The sequence below is a fragment of the Macrobrachium nipponense genome, chromosome 11 (genome assembly GCF_015104395.2).
Source record: "Macrobrachium nipponense isolate FS-2020 chromosome 11, ASM1510439v2, whole genome shotgun sequence".
Taxonomy (NCBI): domain Eukaryota; kingdom Metazoa; phylum Arthropoda; class Malacostraca; order Decapoda; family Palaemonidae; genus Macrobrachium; species Macrobrachium nipponense.
The window spans coordinates 85,313,487-85,327,902 of record NC_061087.1 but is presented as its reverse complement, the minus strand read 5'-3'; the positions used below and the strand labels follow the sequence as shown (position 1 = coordinate 85,327,902).

Genomic DNA, 14,416 nt, shown 5'->3' with positions numbered 1-14,416 from the left:
ACCACCAGTGTTTGAAGGTGAATGATCAGTATGTGACTGAGCAACTGACGTTAGCAATGCCCTGGCGGATCATTTCTCAAATGTATCACGCAAGTGTGAAGCAGCTCCTGGTCACCAGTTTAGGAGCAATGAAGAAAAGAAAATTTTAAATTTTGCAACAGGAAGGGAAGAGTCATACAACTCTCCTTTTACTGAAAGAGAATTTTGACTCCGCACTTGCTACATGTAATGATCAGCCCCTGGACCCGATGAAATTCCATATGCAATGATTAAACATGTACCTGTTAATACCAAGTTGTTTATTTTAAGCATTATTAACAGAATATGGCCCCCCAGATGCTGAAGCCTTGCCGAGGATGGGGGGCTTAGGGTTCAGCAGCTGGGCCCTGATGCCTGGTGGGACTACTTTCTTGCTGGGCCTTGGTGCCCAGCTGTTGATCCAACTAAATGAGTCAGCCCTTTTTCCTTTTTACTAAAACTTTTCTTCCTTCTGCTTCCTCCTTCTATAAGGCACGGATTTTATGTTGATGACTTGGATTGGTTTTGGACATGATTTGGACTTGTTCATTGGATTTGATGGAGGGTGAGGATGGTTTGGCATGCCCCCTCACCCGTAGAACTCGAGTACCTAACGTGGTCGAGCGAGGGGAAAGTTTAGATGTCAAACCCTGCTCTTAGTGCTGGGTCTGATCTCGACGGACATCATGACGCCTTAAGCACTGAGGGTGGGGTGTATATCTGGGTGTACCCTAGGGCAGCCCTGTATGGGATAACACTGTCCTCTAAATGTGGCTCATGGTGGGTGGGGGGCTACCTGGACGAATCGTAAATTCTACGTCTTATGGAGACATTAAAACCTTCTGTTGACGACTTAGGCAAGGATAAGGACAAGGAAAATTCTGTTAATTCCTCCATTGTGACTTTGGAGCCTTTTTCAAGGACCTCCTGTTTTCAAACATTTTATATGTGAAACCAGTCCCTTTAGACTGAATTATGAAACTGTATTTAATGAATTTTGCAAATTGGTAAAGTAAAAGAAGTAAGGAATAGACTAGGCAAAAAATTATGGGTTGGGTTGAATTTTGGGGTATTTTTCAATAACGAATCTGAAGCTCACAGAGCCTACAGAGAGTTCAGATCAGATTCATTGAGTGTTGGACTCGCAGAGGCAAAAGAGGTCCCTAGGCATCTTGAGATATAGACCACCAAGTGAAATTAAAGATAATAGTAAAATTAGTAAAACCTCCAGATCACCAGACCCAGCTAAGTGGTTAATTATCACAAACTCATGGTGAGAGAGGCAACCTCTTCAAAGTGAAGAGGTTGGTAAGCCAGAAGATCGGCAATGTTGGGAGTCCTGAATTAACTCGCTTTGGGCGTAATGTTTCTTAGTTCATGTGAAGACAGATATTCAATCGATAATGCTTCTAAATTTGAAGCTTGATCCTGAGGGTATGATAAAACAGGTAAAACCTCACTATAATTTTAGTTATGCGAAGGGTGTATATTTAATGAAGATCTACATGAAATGGATGAGGAGGAAATTTTGGAAATGTGTCCGGATGTGGTTTGGAAGGTTTTTAAAGTGCCCCGCTCATCGATGCTTATTTTTTAACATTTACAAGTTCATCTCTGCCATCTGAAATTATTCTTGATAGTGAAATGGATGAAAGTTCGTCCTATAGACCGAGAGTGCTCCAGTGCTTTAAATGTTTTGGTTTTGGACACTCCTCTAACATTTGCACCAGAAATAAACTCTGTGAATCATGTGGCCAGCTGAGCACGAGGAATGTTCTGGACCAGTAGTTTGCGTAAACTGTAAGGGTGAACATCGAGCCCGTGATAAGAAATGTAGTGCATTCAAGAAAGAACAAGATGCATTACTAAAATCTCTTGACGAACACATCGTGTGGGACAGGCCAAAAAGCTGTTGGGCAGGAAAACCTATTCGGATGCCTTGAAGGCACATCAATTGAATACTGCTGCTTCTGGTGCCCCTTCTGGTGGGGCTCCCCGGTGCACTGCTTGGTGGGTGGGGCTTTCACACCCCCCATGAGTGGGGTACCCCCGTGCCCCCCCTGTTGGGGCCTCCCGTGCCCCCCCATGGTGGGGCCTCCCGAGCCCCCCCTGGTGGGGCTTCCCATGCCCCCCCTGGTGGGCTTCTCATGGGCCCCCTGTTGGGGTTTCCCATGTTGCAGAGACTCTGGTCAAGCCAGGGGACCCTGTTGGTTCAAGGGTTCAAGCCAGGTCTCAATATGTTGACGACTTCTCTCTGTCAGGGACATTGCCTGACATTGAGCCCTCACCTGATCTTGACATTACAGTGCACCGTGGAGATGACGGTCGGGAGATAGAGGCCCTCTTTATTCGTCAGAAGAGGGCCCTTTCTCCCTCTTCGCCTCATTCACGGTCACTCAGCAATCATAGAAAAACAAAAGTAAAACTGAAAGGGCAAGTGAAAGCCCATCTTCTAAAAGATCTGTAACACCTAGATCTAGGTCAAATAGTACAGGTAAAACTGAAAAGATCTCTCACCAGGACACAGATTCCTAAAATTAGTAGGAATTTTAAGATGCCTTCCTCTAAATAATGGCTCTCATGCAGTGGAACATCCGTGGCTTTATACAAATAGAGAGCAAGTTCGGGTTCTGTTTAGGGATCATGATCTATCTGCAATGTGTCTTCAGGAGACAAAGTTGGGAGAGCACACTCCCAACTTGGGTTTTAATTATTCATTCCATAGGTCTCCACCCCTGATAGGTGTACGTGCTCAGGGAGGCACAGGCAATCATAGTCTGCAAGTCTGTTAATCATAGGGTTGTTCAATGAACACTGTGTTGCAGGCTTGTGCAGTTCAAGTTTTCAATCATAAATGGATCACTATTTGTTCTTTATACCTAGATCCATCATTAGAAAGTAGATTACAGGATGCACAGGGTAATCCTCGTCAGCTAGAATTAAACGATCTTCAGACATTGATAGACCAGCTTCCTAAACCCTTCATTTTGATGGGGATTTTAATGCCAAGCACACCCTCTGGGGAGAGCCAAACTGCGACCGGTGGGGTTTAATAATAGAACAGCTGCTCGACTTAAATGACATCACTTTGATGAATGATGGTTCCCCATACAAGACCATGATTTTTCATAATACTGACTCAGACCATTGACCTCACTATCTGCTCTTCGTCCTGAGGTTAGATTACCAGTGGGTAGTAGAACCAGAATGATCATGGCGTGATCATTGGCCCATTCACTTAAAGTTTATGAAAAATATTCCATCTCCATGTTTACCAAAATGGAAGGTAGGGGAGGCTGACTGGGGATTATTCAAAATCTACTGAAGTTGATCAAGATATAAAAGATTTTCAGAGCCCAACATCCGCTACGAGTATTTAATCAGTATATTGCTGTGCGGTGCCATGCTGTCTATTCCTCGAACTTCTGGTAAGCCTCGTCGTCCTCTAGTACCTTGGTGGTGTGATGCATGCGCCTTGAGCCGAAAGATAACTAGAACTTGCTACAAGAGATATCGTAGATATCCTTGCTTGGTAAATCAAATTATCTATAAAAGAGCTCTTTGCTAGCAAAAGAAAATATTTAAGCAGGCAAAGAGGGAATCTTTTATCAGAGTATATAAGTGAATTAAATATGATTCCCCTATGTCGTTTTGTCTGGAACAGAATCCGAAAGCTGCAAGGGAAATTTTCTCCATCTCCCTTGCCTATTTTGAAAATTGATGGCTTCTTCATATCTGATTCTGGAGAAGTTGCAGAAAACCTTTGGTAGCATTTCTCCAATATATCTAGTGCCCTACATTACTCTCCTGCTTTCAGGAATATTAGGGATGGTACCACGGTTGTTCCTGCTGTAAGTTTAAATTCAGAGTCGTATAATCTCCCTTTCACCATGAAAGAATTAGATCATGCAATCTCGTTATCTTCCCCAACATCTCCTGGGGAAGATGATATACTGTACTCAATGATTTTTAATTTGCCTAGAAGTACAAACAATTTCTTTTAGACATTTTAAAACCGTGGCTTTCAGGAACTTCACCAGAGTCTTGGAAGATATCGATTATTGTACCTGTTTTAAAACCTTTTAAAGATTCCTTCCTTCCTAAGAACTATAGGCCAATTGCTCTAACCAGTTGTGTTAGCAAGATTTATGAGAGGATGGTCAATGCTCGACTTTAATCGGCAGTTTGGCTTTAGGAAAAATAGAAGTACTTCTGACCCTTTGATGTTCCTTACTCGGGAGATACAGAATGCTTTTGCTGTGCAAAACCAGACTGTTGCAGTGTTCTTTGACCTAGAAAAAGCCTACGACACGACCTGGCGAGGGGGTATCCTTTTGCAACTTGTAGAGTGGGGTGTTGTGGGTAATTTTATTCTATTGTCTGAAAGATTTTTTGTCAGAACGTTACCTGAAAGTAAGAGTGGGCTCTTACATTTCTTCTGCTTTCCCCTCAGGAAGAAGGGTTACCTCAGGGAAGCGTTCTTAGTCCAACATCTTTAATGTAGCTGTCAACGGTCTACTAGAACAAGTTCCTGTCGGGGTGCATGGTCTGGCCTTTGCTGATTGGATTATGCAATAATCTGTAGTAAGTCCACAGCTGTTGAAGCTTGTCAAATGATCCAGACTGCTATTAATGCTTCAACATCATGGCCAGTGCTAAAGGGTTCAAATTTTCACCAGAAAAAACCAAAGCTATACGATTTTGTCGATACGAAGAGTGGAAGAGATCCCTACGTTGTTTTTTAAACGATTCGATTTTACCTTATGAAGATAGCATTAAGTATCTAGGTGTATTACATTTGATAAGAAATTAACTTTTACTCAACATGTTAATGAAGTTTGTATGTAACGTGAAACTTCGACTTAATATTCTTAAAGTTGTATCTAATTTAACTGGGGGGCAGATCGAATTACCCTTTTGAGGATGTACCAGGGTTATGCCTAAGCAAAATTGATTATGGTTGCCAAAGTTTATGGTTGTGCGTGCAAGACAACACTGCAGAAATTAGATGTTGTCCATAATATGGCTTTACGTATTTGTACGGGAGCCTATAGAACTTCACCAGTAGAAAGCCTATATGTTGAGTCCGGTTTTCCCCCACTATTTATCCGTAGGGAGGAATTAGGCTTGAGAGCCATATCAAGAATACTTACGTCAAAGCTAAAACCCTAACTATAAGTACGTTAGAGAACCAACTGACAGAGCCCCAAATAGACCGAGACTTCCAAAGCCGCTTGAGGTCCGACTAGCAAGCTCTGCCAGGGAGGTGGGATTACTTCCCCCCCCTGCAGTAGCTGAAATTTCGCCTTCAAAGTTTCCTCCTTGGAATAGACCATGCCTAGAAATCTGCCCAATTAGGGACAGCAGGAGCAACAGTTCTGGTGAACAGTTGAGGGCAAGTTTCTTGGACCATGCTTCCGAACATGGTGATTCTCATCATATATATACTGATGGCTCGAAGGGTTCTGATGGTGTTGGTTGCTCTGTAGTGACTGGTGTAATATAATTAAAAGAAACTTCCTTCTAATTCTTCTGTTTTTACAGCTGAACTGCTGGCAGTTTTGACTGCTCTTAAATATATCTTTTATAGTTCTTGTACCAACAAGGTTTTTACCATTTTTACCGACTCTTTGAGTGTTTTATCTTCTCTCAAAAGCCTAGTCTCTTGCCATCCTTTAGTGCAAGAAGTACAAGATTGGTTTTATCTTTTAATTAATAGAAGAGGATTTTCTGTTAGGTTTTGTTGGGCTCCGTCCCATGTTGGAATTGTTGAGAATGAGCGAGCCGACGCTGCTGCTAAGGCTGCAACTAGGCTTAGGCACATTTCCAACATGGGCCGTCCCTGTATCTGATTTTAAAAAGTACCATTCGATTTTATTGTAGAGACCAGTGGCAGGCCCACTGGTCTACTTTAGATAATAATCTTAAATTGAAATCGATTAGGCCTTCTGTTCATCCTTGGCCTCATAGCCGGATGGATAGAAGGTCTGAGATAGTTTTAGCTAGATTGCGTATTGGCCACACTAAATATACTCACGGGTATCTAATGACGAGTGGAGCAGATAGGCAGGTTCCTCGCTGTTCCACCTGTCATGTGGATTTGACTGTGGTGCATATTTTGGTGGAGTGCCCTCATTTTGAAACCAAACGTAGAGCTTGTTTGCTGGCAAATAAGTCTCTTGCCGATATTTTAGGTGAAGGTGCTCGGGCAGAGCAAATTATGACATTTTAAAAAATATTGGTCTTTTTTGCGAATTGTAGTTTTCTTTTAATTGTTTTAGGTTTCTTGTTTGGTTTTTATGAATGAATGATTTGTATGTTAGATCGGTTGTGTGTATGTTTGTTTGTGTGACAGTGACTTTTTATTAAGATATATATGCGCTGAATGGCCCCGTCGGCTCCGGCGCTTGGCTATGTGCCAAAAATGTTATAATCTAACAGAATATGCATGATCATAGTTATCCAAGTGTTTGGGAACTAGCCATTATTTTAGCCTTTTTAAAAAACCTGGTAAGGATAAGTTTTTTTAGCTGCAAACTATCGACCCAATTGCATTGACATCTTGTTTATGTAAGATCATGGAGAAGATGGTCAATGTAGACTGGTATGGTACCTGGAAAAGAAGGGTATTTTATCACCTATCCAGTGTGGATTTAGAAAAATGCATTCAACGACTGATGTGTTGATGCGACTGGAATCCTCTATTTGTGAAGCCTTTGCTTCCAAACAGCACCATGTAACAGTCTTTTTTGATCTTGAGAAGGCATATGATACTGCATGGAGATATGGTATACTTAAAAACCATTCATGAATTGGGGTTACGAGGAGAGTTACCATTGTTCATTCAATCATTTGTTTCACATAGATTTTTTCAAGTCAGAGTGGGGGAAACTCTATCAGAGAGGAGATGTCAGGAAGAAGGAGTTCCCCAGGGTAGTGTGCTAAGTGTAACACTATTTGCACTAGCCATTAATGGTATATCCTCTGTCCATTCCCCAAGATATTCTCTCAACATTATTTGTAGATGATCTCTCCATATCATTTGCTGGATCTAGAATGTCGATGGTTGAGAGAAAACTACAACTCTCAATTGACAAAATTATTCAGTGGGCTGATATGAATGGATTTAAGTTTTCGACAAACAAAACTACTGTTGTCCCATTTCTGTCGTATTCGGGGAGTACATCCTGACCCGGATATATACATCAAAGGCCAACGGATCCCATGTGTAAATGAAGCTAGATTTTTAGGTTTGATATTTGATTGGAGGTTGACATGGGTTCCTCACTTAAAGGCGTTAAAAGTTAAGTGTCTTGAGGCTCTGAATCTTTTAAAGTATTGTCACATCATCATGGGGGGCAGACCGCAAAACTATTTTCAAAATTATACAAGGCCTTAATTTTTTCTAAAATTAGTTATGGGTGTGAAATATACCTCCCTCAGCCACCCCAAGCAGATTAAAGGTATTAGATTCTATACACCATGCTGGTATTAGACTGTCTACAGGAGCGTTTAGAACTTCGCCTATTCCAAGTCTCCTTGTTGACGCTGGAGAATTAACTTTAGACCTTTACCGAAAGTCTTCTATTATTCGGTATTGGTTTAGGTTGCAAAGACTTCCCAATTCTTTAGCTTGTCAGACTGCAAAACTTTGTAAGGCATTTTAGATATTTTGAGTTACACCCAAAATCTCCTCAACCTTATGGTTTTCGGGTAAAAACAATTAATAAACGGTCCTTGATATAGCAAGAAATAGAGTTCTTCCATTCAAGATATCAGCAACCCCTCCATGGAAATTACCAGATATATCTTTTGTAAATATTTTATTGGTATAAAAAAGAACATGACTGAATTAGAAGCCAGGTCTCTCTTTCATGAACATGTCGAAGAACTAAAGGAATCTACTTTTATATTTACAGATGGCACAAATCTGATTGCTATGGCGTTGGATTTGGAAGTATAATAGTGGTTCTTTTAATTGTAGAGGTGCACTTCCTCTAGTATCTTCCATATTACTGCAGAACTATATGGCATATTAACCGCTATTGAGAAAATAGCATTAAAAGAGATGAGGGCAAATTTTACCATTTTTAGTGATGCAAGAAGTGTCCTTCAAGCTTTAGAAGTTTTTAATTCTAGTAACCCTTTGGTTTTAAAGATTTTAGAGTGCTTTTTATATTGGTCTGAAAGGCATAACAGTTCGATTTTGTTGGGTTCCGGCACACGTAGGTGTGTGTGGAAATGAGGAGGCAGATTCACTGGCAAAGAATGCTGCAGCTGAGTTGCTACCAAGAAGGTATCCCATTCCATGTAATGATTTTTTACCTACAATTAAGAATTTTATTTGTAATAATTGGCAAAAGCATTGGGAAAGCTTAGCCGATAATAAGATGAGAGAAATAACAAATGTTATATCCCCTTGGAAATATAACGTGATGCCCCGAAAGTGGGAGACTACTCTTTGTCGTCTCCGAATTGGTCACACTCGGATGACACATGAGTTTTTGCTAGCTGGCCAACACCAACCATATTGTGACGACTGTTTTGATACCCTTGACGTGAAGCATTTGTTGACTGAATGCCCACTTATAGCACGGAAAGAAATAGATATCTGTTTGAGGCTCGAGGTGAGGATGGCAGGTTCATCCTTGCCAAGATTCTTGGACATGATGTGTCATACAATGCAAGTGCATTTTTAGATTTATTTCAGAAGCAGGTCTTCTGAAAGCTATTTAACTTTTACAATGATATTTGCTTTTATGGTTTTAATTGCATATAATTTTATTCTTTATTTATAATAAACGATATCGGCGTCAATGACCTTCGATGTCAGGATGCCAGAGAACTAACAATCATTCATTCATTCACCAGTGGGGTATAGAGAACCTGGTAGACATCAAGGCCAGGTATATTCCGGGAAAAAGAAACATAGTGGCCGACAAGTTGAGCCGCAGGGATCAGATTCTGGGAACGGAGTGGTCCCTGCAGCAACAGGTAGTGGACAGGATGCTCATGTTGTGGGAAGGACCTATCATAGACCTATTCGCAACCAGGTACAACAAAAAGTTGGAAGTGTATTGTCATAGTCCAGATGCAGAGGCAGTAGCAGAAGTCGCTACAACACCCCTGGGACAATCTGGATGTGTACACATTTCCTCCATTTTGTCTAATCCGTCAGGTTCTGAACAGGGTAATGCGGTCTCAGAACCTCAAGATGACCCTGGTAGCCCCGTTATGGCCGAAAGCAGATGGTTTCCAGACATACTGGAACTCCTAGTAGATGTGCCAAGAGAGTTACCTCCATGGAGCAACCTTCTGTGTCAGCCGCACGTGGAGAGGTACCACCAGTCGGTGAAGTCCCTATCGCTTCACGGGTGGAGACTGTCAAGTGTCTCCTCCGAGCGCGAGGGTTTTCGCAGAAAGCAGCAACTCAGATGGCAGGTAATATCAGAAAATCATCTGCGACAGTATACCAAGGAAAGTGGTCAGCATACTGTGATTGGTGTCGTAGAGGGAACTTGTCTCCACTCGGTACCACTATTCAGCAGTTAGCAGACTTTCTGATATAGCTCAGAACAGAAAAACATATGTCTGTATCTGCAGTGAAGGGGTACAGGGCGGCTCTAGCCTCAGTCTTACGAATGAAAGGAGTGGACATATCGTCTTCATGGGAGTTGGCATGCTGATGAGGAGCTTTGAACAGTCATGCCCACCAAAGAGCTAAAAGCCCCAGATTGGGATCTGACCAAGTTACTGAGTAGTCTGACAAAACCCCCCTACGAACCACTAAGGCAGTCCACGGATAGGAGCCTGACCCTGAAGACAGTCTTCTTATTGGCCCTGGCTTCAACCAAAAGGGTGGGGGAGCTACATGGCCTCTCATATCTTCATAAAGCACTCGAGAGGTTGGAGATCAATGGTATTTGAGTTTGTCCCAGAATTCGTGGCCAAGACCCAAATCCAACAATAGTAGACTGCAGATTCGACTCCTTTACCATACCTTCCTTGGCAGACTTTGTAGACAACGACAAAGCTGAGATGCTCCTGTGCCCCGTCAGGGCACTAAGGGAGTACTTACATAGAACAGGCAACCCAGGCCGGGGTGCCGGAGGTTGTTCGTAAGTACAGGACGGAAACAAGAAGGAAGTGTCCAGGAATACAATATCGTTTTGGCTAAGGGAGACGATCAGAGATGCTTATACGGCGGAAGACAGAGGGTCAGATAGCCAGGTGGGAGCTAGAGCTCATGACATCAGGGGCGTGAGTGCTTCCCTGGCATTTAAGAAGAACATGTCTGTGGATAGAATTCTGAAAGCTGGTGTGTGGAAACGCCAAACAACTTTCACCTCATTTTATTTGAAAGATGTTGCCCATAGATCCTTGGACACCTTTTCCTTGGGTCCAGTGGTGGCGGCCCAACAAGTGATATAGTTCATCCAGTGCCCCTGGCGGGTCAGTTTGCGTCTAGTCTAAGATGAAGGTATGAAAGTAGAATGAATGGGATGACTGGTCTTTTTTCTTTACTACTTTCTTCCTACTCCTTTAACTACGGGCAATATGAAGGAGAAGTACCGTCATGTGCTGGAACGGACTAGATGCAGGTGAGGTGGTCAGCCATACTGTGAAGCTATCTTAGGTGATGATATACTTTTCAGTAGCAACACACCCCTCTGGATAATAGGGAAAAGAGGGGTGAAGGTGGATCCAGTTGCAAGGGACAAGAGTAAACAGTAGAATGGTATCTACACCCAGTGGGAGAAAACCAATAGATCCGCTTATATCTTTGGTCCTAGGTTCATTGTCCATTCTCTTAGAATTTCCCTATATATTCGGAAATGGATAAGGTGGCAAACTCCCAGTCAGTTGTAGAGACTTACCTCCCTCCAATAGTAAGTCTATCCTAATGTTAAGACCGAAGGTTTGTTTCGTGTATGAACAAATACTAAATTTGTAACTAATTTGTATTTTTCATAACTAACAAACCTGAGGTCTTAACAGTTAAAGGCCCACCTCGAACCACCCCTCTAGCAGTCTAAACTGGGTTAGAAATATAACTGGTGGGTCACAAGTAGCCGTGGGCATTCTGGGTATACATGCCCCGTGACCTGGTATAGATGCCATTAGTCCCTGGATCTCACAAGTGTAATTTTAATTCTACCGGTTTCCAGCTTGGCGCTAGTAAATCCTAATGTTAAGACCTCAGGTTTGTTAGTTATGAAAAATACAAATTAGTTACAAATTTGGTATTTTTTGCTACCGTATATCGCATTATTTACGTGTGATAATGATATTTTTTTCATTTCTGATGATTGCATACTAAACTTCAGGCAATGACAAAAAAAGGAGCCAAAAATGAACTCTTTATCTTTACAACTAAGCGCGCTGTGATTTTTTGAAAAAATTATTTTTTCTGCTTCAGCGCTCGCTCCAAACCCGCCCCGGCATACGGGAGAGGTTTTGATTTTTAGGGCTTCGGCGTAAGAGGGTTAATTACAACTTTCCCGGTGGAATCTTTAATTTCTTTATTTTGAATAAATATGTATATACTGTTTGATATTAATAATTAATTGACTTAAATAATTAATATGCAAACCCACTTTTTGTGATAGCCTTGGTAGCCACCTTTCTACTTTTTGTCAAGGGTCGGCAGCAAGGGTGTGCCAACATCTTTATTAGCACATATTTTCACCCTTTAATGTTTTTTCATCCAAAATTTATGCTTATGCAATTGAAATTACCGAGGGGAACTTTGGAGGTTTGTCTGTTGTTTCTTCTGGTAATTCCTCTTCTCCTTCATCCTTTCGCTAGCTATCAGACGAAGATAGAAGAGGGGCTGTGTGGTGTTGGTGTTTAAGAGATCTCTCATTTTGGAGGGTGGTGCCCTTGGATGCGAGAGGAGTATCCTTATTAGTTTAAATCATATTTTCTTTCTTTTATAGGCTAACAGTGGTGATAGTGATTGCAGCAGTAGATTGTTGGATATCTCTTCGTGTTGGTTATCCTAACCTCAGAATTTTACCTGTGACTTGTAGCATGCTGTGATATTGGTCCTTGAGTGTGTGTACTGTTCCCCTGCTGGAAATCATATTCATTTACCACTGCTATCCAGGAGTTTCATCACTGGACAAGGCCTTCGCCGCTGGCCTGTGATTATCAACTCAATTTCTGCAGGTAAATGTACCTCATCCTGTAGAAGTCTTGCAGAATTTGGAGAAGTCAAAGAGGAAGAGAACTCTTCAAGTGTCGTCATCTTCCTCTTTGGAATCATCATATTTTTCATCAGCCACCACCCTTCAACTTCTAAGGCTCCCTGCCAAAGAGGGAGAAGGTAGTCTCCCCCCCTAAGAAGTCTTGTCACGTGACTTGAAAGGTTCGAGGAGGCAGTTGGGTTTTCCGCTGGCTCTCCCGTTCCTTCGGGAACAGGAACCTTCATGCTGTCCTTAGGGCCTAGCATTTTAGGAGCCGTAGAAGCGCAAACTTTGGTTTGCACTTCTGCTGCTAGTCCCAGAGGTTCTCCCTCTAAGACTAGTTCCATGTCGGGTGCTTGTTCATGAGTCCCCCGAGTGCACGTAAGTCTTCGGATTCGCCTGCATCCAGAGTTGGTGACGCTGTGTCTGCTCACTGTCACGACTCGGGCACGGAGTGGAAGAAAGAAGCGAGTTGTTCAGGTGACTCAGGTCTTACCAGTGATTGCTCTCGTGGTGATTGCTCAGTTCCCAGGGTTGATGTATTGGTCCTGCGGGACCGTGCACACAGAGACCGGTAGGGTTTCCCCCATTCAGTCCTCTGGAGAGGTTTCGGCCTCGACAAGGACTTGGATGTGTCGGAGGACAGGACCGGCTCAATTCAGTCAGGTGCACGCTCAGCCCCACCCAGATGGTGGTCACATTTGCGTAACCAACCAGTCTTAGTGAGGGCAAACATTTTGCCTGTCGTGTTTGAGTTTCATACCCTTCCTTGGGAGACCGTTTTCTCCAGACGATAACGCTTTCCTAGACTCACGTTGCGGCCATCACTGCAGGTTGATGGCTGCCTGTGACTCGCTTCTCCTGCTAGTTTCACAAGCAAGGCGAGGCGAGAGCGTTCAGTCATCCTCACCTATTCTCTTTGCTTCCTATGGCTACGCTGGGAGGGACAATGTGAATTGGAGGGATCCTGCAGAGGGCTCTCCGTAGGATTGAGCATCAGAGGACTACGTTCTGGGAGGGATCTTAGGGTCCTACCAGACGTACATCCACATCGTTGAGGAAAGATCTTATGTCAAAACTGGAGACTGTCTCCATGGCTTTTTCTGTCCTTTGGATGGATTTTAATTTGCAGTCCCCTATGGGTTCTTGCATTTTGGGAACCTTGATTGTATATTATGTTGACTTGTACTCTCATTCAAGTCTTAAATGCTTGCATTTAGGACTGGTTTTTATGCCCGTTCCTCCTCAATTTCAACGGGTCATCGATGGGACTTTTTCTCTTATCAGAATCTTGAGAGTTTACTTCTCTCGATTCAACTGAAGATGTAGGTCCACATTCACCTTAATCATTCACTAGTAATATAGTATTGTTTCTCTTTGGTTGAGATTCAACTACTGATGAGAAACTTGTGTCTTGCCATCACAGGGACCTCGGTCTCTAGAAGGCAATTGACTATCGTCTGATGTGCACTTGCCCTCACGAGAATCATCTTGTCTCTCAACATCATTGGTGAACAAGATAGACTATTTGTATGGTTGTTCTCAACAAATCCTTCAAAAGGCTATGTTCGGATGGGTGACAGCGCAATCAGTCTGGATCTGTTGATGAGTCCAAGTCTTTCATGATCTGCGCTGTGGACTTTGTATTGGTTGATTCAGATCAGTCATTACTTTGTCCTATTGGTCTGTTGCTGTACCCGTTAGGGATCGATGCCCTTCATTGAGTGTCAATGCCTTTATCCACTGCAGACTGCCAGTGCAGAAGTGTCCAATGACGTCTTTCTCTGAGTCTTACGAGATCGTGAGAGACTTCTCTGCTGTTGGATAATCCAGTGGATGTTACTACCTAACCACCTTGTTCAAGAATTTAGTGGCCTTAATTCCAACCTACGCTGAAAGTAATTCTTTATGTAAAGGACCTCAGGTTTGTATAGTTAGGAAAAATACAATTTACTTTCAAAAATTGTGATATTTTTGCACCTCTTGTATGTATACAGACCAAAGCCTTTTATCATAATCTCCCATAAACCATCCTGCATAGTCCTTGATCTTGAGTAAAAGTGTTGGCTTATGGCTGGTCATGGGTTAGAAACTAAAGTCTCTGCTCAGATGCCTACAATCAGTACTCTTACATAAAAGGATATGGTTTGCATACAAAGGGAAGTTATTAAAAACATGTTACTTTTGTTAACTTTGTTTCATTTCTATTT

At 42.4% G+C, this 14,416-nt stretch overlaps 1 protein-coding gene across 4 annotated transcripts in view; it reads left to right on the top strand.

Moving 5' to 3' along the window:
* The window catches only part of LOC135206812 (terminal uridylyltransferase 7-like), a 294,251-nt gene that overhangs the window by 96,711 nt on the left and 183,124 nt on the right, over nt 1-14,416 (top strand). The gene's annotated exons all lie outside the window — the stretch shown is intronic.